At 41.8% G+C, this 14,486-nt stretch overlaps 1 protein-coding gene across 2 annotated transcripts in view; it reads left to right on the top strand.

Annotated features, from left to right (window-relative positions):
- Window positions 1-1,751: 1,751 nt before the first annotated feature.
- Window positions 1,752-14,486, top strand: part of LOC117825555 (kinase suppressor of Ras 1-like) — a 39,028-nt gene continuing 26,293 nt past the window's right edge. Inside the window, exon 1 of one of the 2 annotated variants that reach the window (XM_034701463.1) lies at window positions 1,752-2,039. The gene's annotated coding sequence lies outside the window, so the exon portion shown is untranslated. The other variant, XM_034701464.1, reaches the window with a different exon arrangement.

Raw genomic sequence — 14,486 nt, forward strand, 5'->3', positions numbered from 1 at the left:
TGAGGGCTAAAGGAATACATGGCTCAGTGGAGCTATGACTGTCTGTCAGCCTGGCTACAGTGCTGAAGAGGAACCTAGGGTTGTTTTTATTCTCTTCTATTAGAGAGGAGTAATAGGCAGCTCGAGCATGCTGCAGGGCCTTCCTATATTTATTAAGACTATCCTTCCAAAGTGAGCAGGTTTCAGTTGTTTTATTGAAGCGCCATAATCTTTCTAGTTTTCTAGAGTTTTGTTTTAGTTCATGGGTTTGAGCATTATACCACAGAGCTAGCCTCTGTCGTCTAATAGTCTTCTGTTTAAGAAGAGCGATTAGGTCTAGGGTAACCTGCAGAGAACCTGTAGTATCATCTACAAACTGATCTAGCTGAGAGGAACTGGAGCTAGTATACAAGCTTTGAGCTAAGGTTGGACTAAATACTGAGTTTAACGCAGCAGGGATAGCCTCTTTGAACTTAGCTACGGCACTATCAGACAAATTCCTGGTTATTTTTTTTATTACCTTGAGTAGAACCTACTAGGAGGAAATCAAACGTTACTAAACAGTGATCTGATAAAAGCGGATTTTGTGGGAAGACTAATAAGTCCTCAATTTCAAGACCATAAGCCAGAACAAAATGGAGGGTGTGATTGAAACGGTGAGTAGGTTTGTTTAGACCTGCAGATTTAGTTAGTGTGAATGGTGGATCTCCTCCATTCCTTTGAGTGTGCGCTGACGCGGCTCCTCCAGCAGGGGGCAGAGTGCTCACAGTTATCACAGAGCTGTGATCAGAGAGAGAGAGAGAGAGAGAGAGAGAGAGAGAGAGAGAGAGAGAGAGAGAGAGAGAGCAGAAAGAAGAGACTTTAATACAGTTTATTTCTCTCGACTGAACATTTACAGACTCACAGGTCAGAATCAGAGGCTCTTTAACTGTGTGTCTCTCAGCTCAGAGAATCACTGCCTCAGTTTGAACATGAAGGAGGAAGAGGAGGAAATGGAGAAGGAGGAGGAGGAAGAGGAGCTCAGGTTTCTTCACCTCCACTGAGTCCTGTTTTTATCATCAGTGATGATGAACACTGAGAGTGTTACAGACAGAGAGGATACAGAGAGGATACCTGCTGTGTGAGGCAGCAGGTGTTTCTGCAGGTGTTTGTTTTACTGTCACAGCTTCATGAAGTTACACGTGTTTAATAGAACCAAACCGGAAATACAAACATATTCTCTTCAAAATAAAACACTAAAACAGATTGAGAGAAGTTGAAAGATAATATTTATATTAAATGTGTTTTCTTTATTAAAACAGTTATACGGACCTGTGTGATGAAGACACACACTCCTGTATAGTTGTTATTATCATTAATGATGCTGTGTGGTTAATAGACAAACAGACACGTGCCCTCCTCTCTGATGCATTTGTGTTGAGTCATTGTGTTTGAAGGTTGGCGTTTTGAGTAAAGAAAACTCTTACAGAGATAAAAAAAAAAAAACTGTTTATGAAATTGTTGAAAATGTGGTTTGCGCATTTTATTTAACGATAAATTAGAAGTATTTTAAAAGATGCCGTTACCTTTGAGACGATGAGCTCACATGTGACCACTTTTAATTCTTCAAACAGAAACATTCAACTCTTAAAAAAATGATAAGATTATATTTATTTATTCAGAGTTTGACATCAGATCAGAAACACTGTGACTTTAGAACTCAACAGCAGGTTTTTATTCCATGTCCTCTAACAAAAGGACTCATTTCTTGTTTTATTTTGTAGGGCGCATCCACCGGAAGTGTCTGACACACCTGTGGTCTTCCTCTGATCAGCGCCAGCTTCATGAAGGACTCTTCAGGTCTGCATGAGACCTCGAACACGGAAACTCTACAGAGACTCGTTCAGAGGAAGAGACTCTTCTTCTCCTGTTCCGATGCAGATCAGAATAGTCCACTACAGACCAGAACCAGGGCCAGCTGAGGAGGACCCGCATCACTCGAGACTGGACCTGCTGGACTCATGAGGACCAGATGACCCGCAGAAGACGACCTGAGCACGCTGGAGATCCGAAGTTTGCAGGTCAGAGAGCTCGAGGAGGACTGAGACCAGGGTCCGGATTAGATCAGATTATTAAAATTTAGAACTAAAACCATAATAAAGCAGGTTAGTTCTAAAACCCTCCTCAGGGACTCAGCCTGGTCCAGAAGGAACCCTGAGTCTGAAGATCACAGCTTCTTGTTTCAGACAAACTGAGAGTATAAAGTCTGATTCTGAGAGAAAGAAAGAAAGAAAGAAAGAAAGAAAGAAAGAAAGAAAGAAAGAAAGAAAGAAGAGTGTTCATGAGGAGAGAGATTAAAGTGCGATCAGGTAAAGATCTCTGATGATGAGTTTAAAGGAACACTGAGGGTAGAATATTTAAGATATTAAGAATATAAATGTTTTCATCTTCATGTTTTAAAGTATTTTGTGGTTTCTAAAATTCTGGATCAGTCCGGACTCAGTCTGGTTCTCTGTGTGATTCTACCTGGACTCTCTCATGGTGGACATATTTCACCTGTTCACAGGGACTCTCAGGTCTAAGTCACACAGGTTTTGTAGTCTGAGAGTTTTAGGATCAGAGGAGGTTAGAGGTGTTTAATGAGTTTCTTTAAATAAATATTAAATCATGTCATAAATCATCAGGATGTAGAGACTGAATTCATTTCAGTCTTCAGGTTCACGTTGAGGACGTCTGAGAGACGGAGAGCAAGACGTGGTTTCATACAAAGTGACTTTTGATATGACTTAACTATGACTCAGTTTTATTTCTGAAACTGCTCGACCTGTGTGCATGCTTAACCAGGTACTGACAGCTAGGACTCAATTAGGCTCAATTAGACTCAATTAGACTCAATTAGACTCAATTAGACTCAGACGGACTCAAACAGACTCAAACACACTCAATTAGACTCAATTAGACTCAAACAGACTCAATTAGACTCAATTAGACTCAATTAGACTCAAACACACTCAAACACACTCAATTAGACTCAAACAGACTCAAACAGACTCAATTAGACTCAATTAGACTCAAACAGACTCAAACAGACTCAATTAGACTCAATTAGACTCAACTAGACTCAATTAGACTCAAACAGACTCAAACAGACTCAATTAGACTCAATTAGACTCAAGCGGACTCAATTAGACTCAGACGGACTCAAACAGACTCAAAAAGACTCAAACAGACTCAATTAGACTCAATTAGACTCAGACGGACTCAAACAGACTCACACACACTCAATTAGACTCAATTAGACTAAAACAGATTCAATTAGAATCAAACGGACTCTAACAGACTCAAACGGCCTCAAACGGACTCAAACGGGCTCAATTAGACTCAATTAGACTCAAATGGAGTCAAACGGCCTCAAACTGACTCAATAAAACTCAAACGGACTCAAATGGACTCAATTAGACTCAAATGGAGTCAAACAGACTCAAACGGACTCAATTAGACTTAAACAGACTCAAACAGACTCAATTAGACTCAAACAGACTCAATTAGACTCAAACAGACTCAATTAGACTCAAATTGACTCAAATTGACTCAAACTGACTCAAACAGACTCAAACGGACTCAAACAGACTCAAACAGACTCAACTAGACTCATATGGACTCAAACGGACTCAAACGGACTCAAACTGACTCAAACGGACTCAAACGGACTCAAACGGACTCAAACGGACTCAAACTGACTCAAACTGACTCAAACTGACTCAAACTGACTCAGTTAGACTTAAATGGACTCAAACGGACTCAATTAGACTCAAATGGACTCAAACAAACTCAATTAGACTCAAACAGACTCAAACGGACTCAAACAGACTCAAACAGACTCAATTAGACTCAATTAGACTCAAACAGACTCAATTAGACTCAAATTGACTCAAATTGACTCAAACTGACTCAAACAGACTCAAACGGACTCAAACAGACTCAAACAGACTCAACTAGACTCATATGGACTCAAACGGACTCAAACGGACTCAAACGGACTCAAACTGACTCAGTTAGACTTAAATGGACTCAAACGGACTCAATTAGACTTAAATGGACTCAAACAGACTCAATTAGACTCAAACAGACTCAAACGGACTCAAACAGACTCAAACAGACTCAAACAGACTCAATTAGACTCAATTAGACTCAAACAGACTCAATTAGACTCAATTAGACTCAAACAGACTCAATTAGACTCAAACAGACTCAATTAGACTCAAACAGACTCAAACAGACTCAATTAGACTCAAACAGACTCAAACAGGCTGACCCTCAGTTTTGATCTAAAGATGATTGTACTGATTTAAAGTGATTTATTAATGCAGGTAAACAAACTCAGATTCAGCAGTGGGAGTTCCTCCACGGTAAAGGTGTTCTTCTTATCAGCCGACTCACAGGACAAATGAATGTCAAACTGAACATTTCATTGACGCCAAAGTGTGGAAGATGCCCTGTTCTCTCAGCTCCTCATGTGTTCTAACATCCCTCCCTGTTTCCTCTTCTTCTTCTCTCCGCTGTGATCTAAAGTTCTTCTCTCCAAACAAACTGAGTAACATTTAAAGTACCCTCCGTGTACCGATGCTATCAGACACTAACTTATCCCCACAGTGTGAACAGGCAGAGGTGAAATGTGTCAGTCTGCTTTCTGTGGAGTGATCTGACGTGAGGTGTGTGATCTGGTCATCCTAGCGTCTCTCCTGTTGTCCATAATCCTGTTGTTCCGGGTTTAGACCAATCAGAATCAAGCATTTAAAAAATGATCTGTCTCAAGTTAAAACTCTCGATGTTTGTTGTGATCGGTCTGATTTTAATCCCTGTAGTTTTCCACTCTGGACGTGAACTCAGTGGTTTCTGCTCGATGATCAAACTGTGATTATATTTTAAAGTTATGAAACACGTCTTAAAGATCTTTGTGAAAGCTCACCTGGAAACCAATCATAAATAAAGACGGCCTTATTCAAAAAGAGAGACTCCACATCAGTTAATTATTACGTCAGGATATCTGTCACACACACACACACACACACACACACACACACACACACACACACACACACACACACACACACACACACACACACACACACACTGATAATTAGGTAGAGTTCTTGGGCTCTTCAGGTCTGAGCCTTTCTTCTCTCTCAGCGTCTCTTTGTCGTCGTGTGAACACGTCTGTGACAGGAGGCTAAATTTAGTCGTGGTTCCCTCCCACGCTTTCTGAGCATGTCCGGTTTGGCAAGAAAAGCAGATGACGTGAGGGAGGGAGGGAGGGGGGGAGGGGACACGTATGTTTCTGTGATCATGTCTGCAGGAGGAGGAGTTCAGACTCTTTCTCCTTGTCCTGGTCTTTCTGTCTCACTGACACGTTCACCTGCTTCAAGTTACAGATCCTCTAAAGGAACATAAAGACACATACAGACAGCATGAGGGACGTGACCTGATTCAAACAAACAGAACACACTCGGATCAGTTTGATGGGACATCACCAGGCTGCAGCGTGTTGTGATGTTGCAGATTCATGCATGATCCGGTTTGATTCAGTGTGATGTAGTGCTTTAAGTGCAGTTAAGTGGAGATGTGGTGCAGCATTAAAGGAGACAAGATGATTGTGGATCTGTTGCTGAATCTCTTTCCACATGCACTTCTGAAACGTTCTTGAAAACTTCAGGACAGTCTGCCCCAAGAGTTTAACATAGTTGTTGATCTTGCATGACCCTCATGGCGTGAATCTTTCCCTGACTGACAGATGGTGATGATGATGATGATGATGATGATGGTGGTTGGGGTGATGGTGGGTGTGTCTCAGGTGGGAGAGTGTGACGTAAAAGCAGAGATGTGCACATGTAGTCAACGATTAAATGTTGTCACCCTCTCCTGTCTGCTCTGTGCGGATGAAGAGAAGAGTCTCATGTTTCTGCAGAGACTAAATGAGACTTTAGATCATTCAAAGTTTTCTGCATTAGTACGTGTGTGTGTGTGTGTGTGTGTGTGTGTGTGTGTGTGTGTGTGTGTGTGTGTGTGTGTGTTAGAAACAGAGCATGCAAAGTGTTGATGGCGGCCAGGAAAACCCCTTGTGGTTTCCTAACTGCCGGCTCTTGTTTTCTCTCTCTCTTCTTTTTCCTGTGTGTCGTTTTCATCCTCCTCTTTCTGACCTTTTTTCTGCTCGTACTCGTCAGTGTGACGTGTCGTGTACTCCCCCTGATTTCACCGTTACAGAGCAGCGAGCGGGCCTGCAGGAAACACGCCGTTCAGGACGATGATGATATTTACCATGAACTTATAGAAGTCATCAGCGTGCTGATCTGGACTGAAGCGCTGCAGCGTGGGAGGATCAGAGAGGTCTGCAGAGGAGCCTGGTCACGGCTCAGAAACCTGAACATCTGATGGAGTGTCAGAAACTCGTCTGTGGGAACGTGTTAAAGTTAAAGTCATGTTAAAGTCAGAGGCAGTTTGAGGTGTGTGTGTGTGTGTGTGTGTGTGTGTGTGTGTGTGTGTGTGTGTGTGTGTGTGTGTGTGTGATAGAGAGACAGGTTAACATCACGCTGCTGGTGTGGTCCACCCGGCGGGGGGTTTCCTCAGCTTGGGTTTCATTTCCCACCTCGACTGTGAGTCAGTGTTCTTTCTTTCTATCTATCTATCTATCTATCTATCTATCTATCTATCTATCTATCTATCTATCTATCTATCTATCTATCTATCTATCTATCTATCTATCTATCTATCTATCTATCTATTGATGGTTGGTTCCTTGCACAGAGTGAAAGTGTGTTTGTCTCTTGTGGTCTGTATTACACAGGTAGACATGTGGCTGTGTGTATGCAGCCACAGGTGCAGGTGTGCAGTTATACAGGTGTGCATGTCTGTTCATGTTTTCTTCTTCTCTTATTATAAATAATAAACTGCAACAACCCATAGACTGTATAAAATATGGACGTAGTATCCGTGACGTCACCCATCTGTTCCTGAACGCTCTTTTGAAGCCAATCGACGGAGGCAGCCATATTGGAAATGCTGAACTCAGCCAAGCAGAGTGTGACGTAAAGGGGCGGAGTTTGAGCCTCTTAGCCAATAGCTATGTGTTCCCGACCGGGAGTCAAGTCAGTCATGTCCTTATTTGGGCAAAAACTTGTAATCTTAATATCTTCTGAACCGTCACGTTAGAAAAAAATTCACCCCCGTACAGTGTGTGCCGATAGAGAGATTAGCTTCGTAGGGCCAAGCCGTTTTTTGAACCAGGCTGTAAACATGTTTATTAATGCTGCAAAGATCGTCTTTTTCCAATTCATGTCTATGTGGTTTCCGGTGTTTCTGCAGCCAGCCTCAAGCAGATTCTCAATGTGTTGCAGTTTATAACACTTCCGCAACATCCTGGATCCCGGGTTCAATGTCAGTGCACGATCACTCCACCTGAGTAATAATCCAGCAGCTGCATCAGGTGTAAAACCCTGCAGTTCCTCTAGCGTCCACTAGAGGCATGCTGGTTAAAGTGTCAATTTGTACAGCAAAGGTGACGCCTGATACAGAAACAGTGTTTGTATGAAGCTCATCTCTTTAGTCCAGGTATAATAACCTCTTATTAAAGATAATACAATTAAAAGATGAGATCTGAAGTGTTCATGATGAGAGAAAATATCTGTTAATGCAGAAAGTAAAATATAATGAGACTTAATCATCATCATAATCATTGAAGTCTTTATTTTTCACCCCTTATATCTAAAAATAAATGTTATTTCTGGATCTGTAAGGCCAGTGTGACTTATATTCAGTTTATTCAGTATTATTAGTCCCCGAAGCCAAAGGGAAATTCAGATTGCTTCTGATTATATTACGCCTGATTATATTACGCCTGATCATATTACGCCTGATCAGATTACGTCTGATCATATTACGTCTGATCATATTACGTCTGATCAGATTACGCCTGATCAGATTACGCCTGATCATATTACGTCTGATCATATTACGTCTGATCAGATTACGTCTGATCATATTACGTCTCATCATATTCAACTGGTCAGTTCACGTCTGGTCAGATAACGTTTTATCATATTACGTCTGATCAGATTACGTCTAATCAGATTACGTCTAATCAGATTACGTCTCGTCATATTATGTCTCATCATATTATGTCTGATCATATTATGTCTCATCATATTACGTCTCATAATATTACGTCTCATCATATTACGTCTGATCAGATTACGTTTAATCAGGTTACGTCTGATCAGATTACGTCTGATCAGGTTACGTTTGATCAGATTGCGTCTCATCATATTACGTCTGATCAGATTATGTCTCATCATATTACGTCTGGTCAGATTACGTCTCGTCATATCACGTCTGGTCAGATTACGTCTCATTACCTTGCGTCTGATCAGTTTAAGTCTCATCATATTATGTCTAATCAGATTGCGTCTGATCATTTTACGTGTCATAACATTGCTTTTAATCATATTACGTTTCATCAGATTACGTTTTATTAGATTACGTCTCATCATATTACGTCTGGTCAGATTACGTTTTATCGTATGTCTGATCAGATTACGTCTGATCAGATTGTGTCTCATAATATTACGTCTCATAATATTACGTCTGATCAGATTACGTCTCATAATATAACCTCTGGTCAGATTGTGTCTCATAATTTTACGTCTCATAATATTACGTCTCATCATATTACGTCTGGTCAGATTACGTCTCATCATATTACGTCTGATCAGATTACGTCTCATAATATAACCTGGTCAGATTGTGTCTCATAATATTACGTCTCATAATATTACGTCTCATAATATTACGTCTCATCATATTACGTCTGGTCAGATTACGTCTCATCATATTACGTCTGGTCAGATTACGTCTCATCATATTACGTCTGGTCAGATTACGTCTCATCATATTACGTCTGGTCAGATTGTGTCTGATCATATCACGTCTGATCAGATTACATCTCATCAGATTAGGTCTGATCAAATTACATCTCATCAGATTACGTCTGATCAAATTACGTCTCATCATATAACATCTGATCATATCACGTCTGATCAGATTACATCTCATCAGATTACGTCTGATCAAATTACGTCTCATCATATAACATCTGATCAGATGACGTCTGATCAGATTATGTCTGATCCGTCCACTCTTGTATTGAAGTCTTGTTTGTTAATTTTTCCGCTGAGTGGAGTTTGTTCTGAAATAATAAAAGTTTTTTCTCTGTCTCTGGAGATGTCAGGACAGATTAACGCTCCTTCAGTCTCAGTTGTTGTCGTCTTTTGTCCGGACTTGCTCAGACATCAGCTTTGTTTGTGAGTTATCACGGAGACGGCTCGCTCATCTGTGATCAGCTGATCACGCTCCAGATATCTGTTCATCAGCTCAGGTGATATTTCTGCAGATATGCATCAGAGTCTCCTCTTCGTGGTTTCTCTCCAAGATGATATAGATTTGTGCAGGAATTCAATTCTTACAGAATATAATATTTTTATTTTAACTTCTAGTGCTGTTATAACTTTAATGCAGTTTAAAGTTCAAGGAGATATTTTCATCTTCAGCTCACACTCAGAGCTCAAACATTAACCAACATCAGAAACCAGAAGAGTGAATGATTACGTGTGTGTGTGTGTGTGTGTGTGTGTGTGTGTGTGTGTGTGTGTGTGTGTGTGTGTGTGTGTGTGTGTGTGTGTGTGTGTGTGTGTGTGTGTGTGTGTGTGTGTGTGTGTGTGTGTGTGTGTGTGTGTGTGTGTGTGTGTGTGTGTGTGTGTGTGTCAGAGCCGGTCTAACTGGTTCCCCCTGGGTCCGTCATGATGAAGTCTTCAGTCAGTGTTTGTAGTGACTGAAGCTTTAATATGACATTATATTGATGATCATTACCACAGTGATGAATAAATAACAGATCAATAAATCTGTTCCTGTTTCTGTTCATCAGGATCAGATCTCCTATAAGCCTCAGGTTTCAGACATACTGTGTCAGCTTAGCTTTGTAAATCTCTCTGCTCAGACTCTCCTCCGGTGCCGAGGTGACGAGCTGCAAAGAGTTCTCACCCTCCGTGTCTGTAGAGGGCGCTGTTCTTCATTGCTCCCCTCAAAACAGAGCTCACAGAACCCCAGCTCCAGCACATTCTTCACAACCAATCACTTGATACTGAATAATAAACATCCTGACTTTATTTCCTTAATTCACTGAAGAATGAACTGAGCTGTAACTTCAAACAGACGTACACACCGCTCCGTGTTCTCTGTTATTTTTTTTTATTTTTTTTTTTATTCCAATGGTTTTTTATTTATTTTTGATGCACAGACAAGAACAAAGTAGGTTATGTGACTGATGTTACAAAACACATGAACAAAAACACCACTAGGATCCCCCCCACCCTGAACATCGATCACTTCACACACTCCCAAGAATTTGCAGTGTCCATTGGCAGAAGATAATATGTTTTCCTATTTTCCTAGAAAGATCTTATTCAAAGAGTGGGGTTACTTCACCCTAAGGTTGGTTCTGCCATGGGTACTACACATATTGGGGTAAATCCATGGCTGTGCAGTCTGCTGTTTCAATTTCAAACACGATTTATAAACTGGTTTTAAAATAATGCAAAGTAGAAAGCTTATCTTTTAGAAATAAACTTGCACATTGAACATTTCTATAATATAACATGTAATTTTGTGTGTGGTATAAGGCAGGGGGTTCCCACACTTTTCAGCCAGCGACCCCCCCCCCCCCCCCCCCCCAACTCCCATTCAAACCAACATTAATTAGCGGTACACAAACAGAGAAACAAGCAGTACCAGGTAAATAGAAATAGAAATAGAAAGTGTAATGAGTTTTCTGCCTTTCTTTGTTTCCAGATGACTCCTAAGTTTAGGGTTAGTGAACAGTTCATTATCTAAAGCATCAGTAGCAGCAGGCTAATTCATAACGGCACAGGAAACACAGACACATGCTCATATAGGTAGGGTCATTTTCTACAGACCAGCTAAATGAAGACACATTAAATCACTTTGAGGGACAGTGGGGGTCATGAGTCATTGCCACATTTAATTTGGATGAAAAGTTTGGGAACCTCTGCCTTTTAGAGAAACCAAGATCATACAGAGACAGGTGATCATTACCTGAAAACAGGCTAGTGCATGGGGGAAGTCACTTTAGGCTTTGGAGGCAGAGACATAAGAATGACAAAAATGTATTATGTTTTTCAATAGGTGGAGAAATAATAATAATACTCAAAAATAATAAAAAAGGTCAAAACAAAATAAGATATTAAAGCTACATCCATAAAATAAAACAAAATGAAGGGAAAGGGAAGAATGTGCTTGGTTAGTTGTGTTCTCTGTTTTGAATCTGATCTGCGGACGTGGTCGGCTCTTACATGCTCAGTGTGTGTGTTAAGTGACTCTAATACATTTAAACTCTGCAGGAGAGGATGCATATTGTGAGGTCAGTTATATGGCATGATAGAAAATGTAATGCTGTGGTGATAAATGTATGCACACTGACATAATGATAGTGAACATTTAGTAACGTGACCTGCAGACAGTTAAACTTCACTGCAGTGAGCTGATGAGTGTGTTCAACATTCCTTCAGAGTGTGTGTGTTGGACGGTCCTGGTGTGTGTGTTTTGAATAGCAGCTCTCTCTCTCTCTCTCTCTCTCTCTCTCTCTCTCTCTCTCTCTCTCTCTCTCTCTCTCTCTCTCTCTCTCTCTCTCTCTCTCTCTCTCTCTCTGATGAGCACTCACCCAAACTAGAATGTGTTGAGTCAGCTGCGCTCTGAGCCTCTGTCCCTCCCCACGGTGCTATTTATACACACCCAAACCAGCCCCACACATACCAACAAACACAGCACACACTCATGTACACACACACACACACACACACACACACACACACACACACACACACACACACACACACACACACACACACACACACACACACACACACACACACTTAGCGGGCAGACTTGAAAGTGTCCTGTAAACAATAGTGGAGACAAACAGAGGGGGCGGGGCTTCAGGCGGCCTCAGTTTGCTGTGACTCGGCGAGGAGGAGGTGACAGGTGGACTCAGAGACTCAGAGACTCAGAGACGCTCCGACTGACTGTCAGCTCACAGGAGGAGATCCTGGACTCTTAAGGACTCCTGGGATCACATGTAGGACTCTGAGGTAGGACTGCAGCTCTGTGTTGAACACATTTATATGAGTGAAAAACTTCTCCAGGATAACTGAGGAGAGAGACGTGAAGACAGAGAGAGACGTGGACTCATGAGGAGGGTTTAATGTTCTTATAGAGGTTTGTAGTTTCATGTAGAGATCTGGAGTCAGCACTCTCTCTTGTTTCTCTATATTCCTGCTCCTCTGGTCTTTGGTCTCTGGTCTCTGGTCTCTGGTCTCTGTCGGGCCTCATGGTGTCTTTAGTTCAGTCTGATGTTTGATGAATCTGAAGCTCTGTCTCAGAGTCCAGAGCTGTTGATTGAACCTCTGCCGGTCTCAGCTCTGGCGTGGTCTGACTCTTATGTAATGTGATTTTCTTCTTCTGGTCTTGTGTTACCTCAGAGGAAGATGAATCTGGTTTAACAGACTCTCAGGGTTGAACTTTGAGAGATTGATCACAACTTAAAAGATGAGGAGAATAAAGAATGACAGCGTTATGTGCTCTCATGGAGGAAACATGTTCAAAACGTAGAAACTGAAATATTAACTAATGTGTATGCAAGAAAAATGAAGTAATTCACTTTAGTAAAGTTGAGGGAGAAGATTTTTATGGTTACTGAGGACAGTCTGTGTTACTGAAGGTTCCTGATACAGAGACCTGGGTCTGATTGTTAGTGACACAGTTTAGAGAAAGGAGCCCCGTAGCTGGACTTGTTTGATCCACATTGAGACGCTTTTTGTTCCTAATGTTTGAAACAAGTTGTGCAAGAAACTTTCAGGTTTCCTGCTCCCCTTGCAATCATTGGATCCCCTCCGTGCTCCACGATCGAAACAGACTCATCCAGTTCATCTACTGATCACGACTGCAGAGAACAGCGAGCACATCAGCCTGGTTCAATCATATAGGGAGCCTCCATTCTTTAACACCATCTGATGTTATTTTTGTTTGTGTCAGTGTGACTCTGTGTGGATTCTATTCTGAACCAGGTTTCCCTCTGAAACTGAGCTCTGTTAAATATAGTTTACAGCAGAAATAAAGTGAACCTGAGGAGTGTGTACCCACAGTGTGTACTCATAGTGTGTACTCACAGTGTGTACTCACAGTGTGTACTCACAGTGTGTACTCTCAGAGTGTGTTCTCGCAGTGTGTACTCGCAGAGTGTTCTCGCAGAGTGTGCACTCGCAGAGTGTGTATGCTCAGAGTGCATGCTCAGAGTGTGTACTCAGAGTGTGTACTCAGTGTGTACTTACAGAGTGTTCTTGCAGAGTGTGTACTCAGAGTATGTACTCAGTGTGTACTCAGTGTGTACTCGCAGAGTGTGTATGCTCAGAGTGCATGCTCAGAGTGTGTACTCATAGTATGTACGCTTAGAGTGTGTACTCACAGTGTGCGTGCTCAGAGTGTGTACTAGCAGAGTGTGTACTCAAAGTGTGTACTCGCAAAGTGTGTACCTGCAGGGTGTGTACTCAGAGTGTGTACTCAGTGTGTGTACTCACAGTGTCTATGCTCAGTGTGTACTCACAGTTTGCATGCTCAGAGTGTGTACTCCCAGAGTGTACTCGCAGAGTGTGTATGCTCAGAGTGCATGCTCACAGTATGCATGCTCAGAGTGTACTTGCAGAGTGTGTACTCAGAGTGTGTACTCAGAGTGTGTACTCAGAATGTGTACTCGCAGAGTGTGTATTTGCAGAGTGTGTACTTGCAGAGTGTGTACTCAGTGTGTACTCAGTGTGTACTCAGAGTGTGTACTCGCAGTGTGTACTCAGAGTGTGTACTAGCAGACTGTGTACTCAGAGTGTGTACTCAGAGTGTGTACTCAAAGTGTGTACTCGCAAAGTGTGTACCTGCAGTGTGTACTCAGTGTGTACTCAGTGTGTACTCAGAGTGTGTACTCGCAGAGTGTGTACTCGCAGAGTGTTTATGCTCAGAGTGTTTACTCACAGTGTCTATGCTCAGGGTGTACTCACAGTATGCATGCTCAGAGTGTGTATTCGCAGTGTGTATTTCCAGAGTGTGTACTCAGAGTGTGTACTCAGTGTGTACTCAGAATGTGTACTCAGTGTGTACTCACAGAGTGTGTACTTGCAGAGTGTGTACTTGCAGAGTGTGTACTCAGAGTATGTACGGTTAGAGTGTGTACTCACTGTGCGTGCTCAGAGTGTGTACTAGCAGTGTGTACTCGAAGTGTGTACTCAAAGTGTGTACTCGCAAAGTGTGTACCTGCAGGGTGTGTACTCAGAGTGTGTACTCAGTGTGTGTACTCACAGTGTCTATGCTCAGTGTGTACTCACAGTTTGCATGCTCAGAGTGTGTACTCCCAGAGTGTA

Source organism: Notolabrus celidotus, chromosome 14, assembly GCF_009762535.1.
Source record: "Notolabrus celidotus isolate fNotCel1 chromosome 14, fNotCel1.pri, whole genome shotgun sequence".
In the NCBI taxonomy this organism is placed as follows: domain Eukaryota; kingdom Metazoa; phylum Chordata; class Actinopteri; order Labriformes; family Labridae; genus Notolabrus; species Notolabrus celidotus.